Source organism: Cryptomeria japonica, unplaced genomic scaffold, assembly GCF_030272615.1.
Source record: "Cryptomeria japonica unplaced genomic scaffold, Sugi_1.0 HiC_scaffold_138, whole genome shotgun sequence".
Lineage (NCBI taxonomy): Eukaryota > Viridiplantae > Streptophyta > Pinopsida > Cupressales > Cupressaceae > Cryptomeria > Cryptomeria japonica.
This window is the reverse complement of record NW_026728960.1, coordinates 12,501-17,303: the sequence shown is the minus strand read 5'-3', so window position 1 is coordinate 17,303 and position 4,803 is coordinate 12,501. Positions and strand designations below refer to the sequence as shown.

Sequence of the window (4,803 nt, the reverse complement as noted above, 5' to 3'; positions counted from 1 at the left end):
TGCCAAGGTGGGTAACATGCTCGGTGGGTTCTAAATTGGGTGCCAGGGTGGGTGTGCACCCACCTTGCCCGAGGTGGGTGCCAAGGTGCCAGTGTGGGTGGGTGCTAAGGTGGATGCCAAGGTGGGTGAGAAGGTGGGTGATAGGTTGAGTGGTAGGATGGGTGGGTGCCAAGATGGGTCACAGGGTGGGTGCAAGGGTGGGTAGGTGCTAGGGTTGGTGTCAGGGTGGGTGGGTGCTAGGTTGGGTTCCAAGGTGGGTGCGAGGGTGAGTGTCAAGGTGGGTCACAGGTTAGGTGCTAGGATGGGTGAGTGCTAGGGTGCAAAGGTGCCAGGGTGGGTGCTAGGATGGGTCGATGCTAGGGTGAGTGGCAAGGTGGGTCCACAAGTGTCAAGGTGGGTGCCGAGGTGGGTGCCAAGTCGGCGACTGCTATGGTGGATGCCAAGGTGGGTCACGGGGTGGGTGCCAAGTTGCTAGGTTGGGTTCCAAGGTGGGTGCCAACGTGGGTGCTAGGGTGCGTGGGTTAAAGGGTGTGTCACAACGTGGGTGCCAGGATGGGTGCGCACCCACACTGGCCAAGACGGGTGCGGGTGCAAGGTTGGGTTCCAAGCCCGGTCACAGGCTGGGTGCTAGGATGGGTGGGTGCCAAGGTGGGCACCAGGGTGGGTGCACCCACCCTGGCCAAGGTGGGTCACGGGGTGGGTCCTAGGGTGGGTAACGGGGTGGGTACTAAGGTGCGTGCCAAGGTGGGTCATAGGGTGGGTGCCAAGGTGGGCACCAGGGTGGGTGTGCACCAACCCTAGCCAGGGTAGGTCACGGGGTGGTTGTCGGGGTGGGCGTCAAGGAGCCAAGGTGGGTGGCAAGTAGCCAAGTTGCGTGCCAAGGTGGGTGTCGGGGTGGGTGCCAAGGATCCAAGGTGGGTGCCAAGGAACCAAGGTGGGTGTCTGGGTGGGTGCCGAGGTGGGAGCCAGGGTGGGTCCCAAGGTGAGTGCAAAGGTGGGTGCCAGGGTCAAGGTGAGTGCCAATGTGGGTTCCAAGGTGCCAGGGTCAGGGTGAGTGCCAATGTGGGTTCAAAGGTGCTAAGTTGGGTGCGAGGTTGGGTGCGAGGGTGGGTGGGTGCCAAGGTGTGCTAGGTGGAAGCCCGGGTGGGTCGGCATCCCATGGGTGTCGAGTTGGGTGCCTGATGGGTGCTTCTTGTCAAGTTTTAGTCGTCGGGACTCATTTCGAGCCTTAGAGGTCGTTTCTTGTCCGGTTGCCCTGTCTTCGACCTGGGAACCCAATTTTGGTCCTCGGGTCCCATTTTTTTTTGTCTCGCATCCCACTTTTGGCCTGTGGCCTTTTCGGGGTCGATTCTCGTTTTGGGCATCAGAGCATGTTTCTTCTCCTAAAACCCAATATTTGTTTATTAAGTCTCGGAACACATTTTTGTTCTCGTGGACCCATCATGGGTCTTGGAACGCATTTGTGGTCCTTGGGTCCCATTTTGCATCCCGAAACTTGTGTTTTGGTGCTTGATCCCTATTTTGGGTGCCCACCTTGCACCAAGTGCGCACCCGGGGCAAACCGAGCGCCTTGGTGCACCAGGGCAAGATCGAGCGTGCACCCGAGGCGCCCCGAACATGCACCAAGGTGCACTCGGCCCACATGTGAGCGCAGGTCGTTGCGCCCGAGGTGGTGTGTGGGCACCGCGTTGCAGACGGGACACTGCACGCACACGACGCCCCCTCCAGGTGCACGCACGTAGGCCGGGCCGGGTGCACACCCGACGCCCTAGCAAGGTGCGCGCACCCGGGCAGGGCTCACACTTGGCGAACGGGGCGCACTTCGCGAGGGAGGGTGTGCACCTCGACGGGGGTGGGTGGCCGGGGTGGATTCGCACGTGGGTCGCGGTTTGCTAAGTACACACTGCGACAAGCTCATAACGGGTGCGATCATACCAGCGTTAGTGCACCGGATCCCATCAGAACTCCGCAGTTAAGCGCGCTTGGGCCGGAGTAGTACTGGGATGGGTGACCTCCCGGGAAGTCCCGGTGTTGCACCCTTTTTTAGTTTTTCGCCGGGCGTCGCAATGCTATTTGAATAAACCTTTTGCCCGTTTGCGTTCTCGTCGGGGCCGGGCCGGGCCGGGGTGCGCTGCCCGCACTACCGCGCGCGCGGGGGCGACACCGAGCGCGCACCCGAGGCGCCCCGAGCACACAGGCCACGGTGCAACCCGGGCGTTGTGCGCGCACCCCGGTGCGCCCGAGGTGCTGCGCGCGCACCCAGGTGAAATCGGTGTGCACCTCGGCCAGTGCGCGCTCGGTCGAGTCGCGCACGTTGGCCAAGGTGCACGGTGATGTTTCTTACTCTAAGGTTCCGCACCAGACGCCCGGGACAGGTGAGCGAAGCTGGGCGGGGCCGGGTGCGCGGCCGGGGCAGGTGCACGCAGCTGGAGAGAGCTTTGGAGCACACTTCGGAGCGCACCAATGATGCGCTCCATTCAAAAGTTTCCTGAAAAGGCAAAAAAAGTTGAGATTATAGAATTTCCCACTTGAGAGATTGTAAAAAAAGAAAATTTAAAATGAAGGAAACGCGGGTGCCAAGGTGTGCGCAGCCCAGCCAAGGTGTGCGCACCAAGGCGCCCACCCTGGCGAAGGTGCACGCAAGGTGCGCACCCGAGGCAAACCGGACAATTAACCCAACTTTCAACTTCGCGCGCACCTTGGAGCGCACTTCGGAGCGCTCCTTGGTGCGCACCAATCTTGGGCACCTCGGAGTGCACCATGGCGCCCACCAAGGTGCGCACCCGGGGCAAACCGAGCTCCGACTTCGTGCGCACCTTGGAGCGCACGAAAGGTGCGCACCATGGCGCCCACCAAGGTGCGCAGCCCAGCCAAGGCGTGCGCATCAAGGTGCGCACCCTGGCGAAGGTGCGCACCCGGGGCAAACCGAGCTCCGACTTCGTGCGCACCTTGGAGCGCACAAAAGGTGCGCAACCCAGCCAAGGTGTGCGCACCCCGGTCAAACCGAGCTCCGAATCGTGCGCACCAGAGGTGCACGCCATCGTGCGCACCTTGGAGCACACTTCGGAGCCCTCCTTGGTGCGCGCCGATGTTGCGCACCTCGGAGCGCACCCGGGGAAAACAATGCAATTAACCCGACTTTCGACTTCGTGGGCACCTCGGAGCGCTCTCGGGTTCGCACCTCGGAGCACACCGAGGTGCGCACCTTTGATGCGCTGCCTTCACCAATTTCCAGAAAAGGCAAGAAAACATTGAGAAGGTGTGCGCACCGAGGTGCCCACCCTGGCGAAGGTGCACGCGAGGTGCGCACCCGGGGCAAACCGGGCTCCGACTTCGTGCACGCCGCACCTTGGAGCACACTTCGGAGCGCTCCTTGGTGCGCACCAGGGCGCGCAACCCAGCCGAGGTGCCCACCCCGGCGAAGGTGCACGCGAGGTGCGCACCCGGGGCAAACCGGGCTCCGACTTCGTGCACGCCATGGTGCCCACCGCGGCGAAGGTGCACGCGAGGTGCGCACCCGGGGCAAACCGGGCTCCGACTTCGTGCACGCCGCACCTTGGAGCACACTTCGGAGCGCTCCTTGGTGCGCACCATGGTGCCCACCAGGGCGCGCAACCCCGCCGAAGGTGCACGCGAGGTGCGCACCCGGGGCAAACCGGGCTCCGACTTCGTGCACGCCGCACCTTGGAGCACACTTCGGAGCGCTCCTTGGTGCGCACCATGGTGCCCACCAGGGCGCGCAACCCCGCCGAAGGTGCACGCGAGGTGCGCACCCGGGGCAAACCGGGCTCCGACTTCGTGCACGCCATGGTGCGCACCGCGGCGAAGGTGCGCACCCGGGGCAAACCGGGCTCCGACTTCGTGCACGCCGCACCTTGGAGCACACTTCGGAGCGCTCCTTGGTGCGCACCAGGGCGCGCAACCCAGCCGAGGTGCCCACCCCGGCGAAGGTGCACGCGAGGTGCGTACCCGGGGCAAACCGGGCTCCGACTTCGTGCACGCCGCACCTTGGAGCACACTTCGGAGCGCTCCTTGGTGCGCACCATGGTGCCCACCAGGCCGCGCAACCCAGCCAAGGTGTGCGCACCAAGGTGCACGCGAGGTGCGCACCCGGGGCAAACCGGGGTCCGACTTCGTGCACGCCGCACCTTGGAGCACACATCGGGGCGCTCCCGGGTTCGCACCGGCGTTGCGCACCGTGGTGGGCACCTCGGAGCACACCAAGGTGGGCAGCGAGGTGCGCACCTTTGATGCGATGCCTTCACTAATTTCCATAAAAGGCAAAAAAAAAACGAGATTTTAAAATTTCCGTTTTGAAAGATAGTGAGAAAAAGGGAATGCTGGTGCCATCTTGAGCCCGCCCTGGTGCGCAGCCCAGCCAAGGTGTGCGCACCAAGGTGCCCACCCTGGCGAAGGTGCGCGCCCGGGCAATTAACCCAACTTCCAACTTCGCGCGCGCCAGGGTGGGAGCGCACCCAACAACCGGGCCTGGGAAGAGCCAATGCGAGAAACCCCACCAAACGCTCTGACAAAAAAAGAGGGGGCGCTCCAGTAACCCCGCTTCGGAGCGCACCCTGGGCAAACCCAGCCAAGGTGCCCACCCCGGCCAAGGTGCAGGCGAGGTGCGCACCCGGGGCAAACCGGGCTCCGACAACGTGCACGCCGCACCTTGGAGCACACTTCGTAGCGCTCCCGGGTGCGCACCTCAGAGCACACCAAGGTGGGCAGCGAGGTGCGCACCTTTGATGCGCTGCCTTCACTAATTTCCAGAAAAGGCAAAAAAAAAAGGAGATTTTAAAATTT

The 4,803-nt window shown here is 63.3% G+C and overlaps 1 non-coding gene across 1 annotated transcript; it reads left to right on the top strand.

Moving 5' to 3' along the window:
* The first annotated feature begins 1,921 nt into the window (after positions 1-1,921).
* Positions 1,922-2,040, top strand: LOC131866226 (5S ribosomal RNA). Its single transcript, XR_009364849.1, has one exon. It is a non-coding gene; the product is annotated as a 5S ribosomal RNA (ribosomal RNA).
* The last annotated feature ends 2,763 nt before the right edge of the window (positions 2,041-4,803 follow it).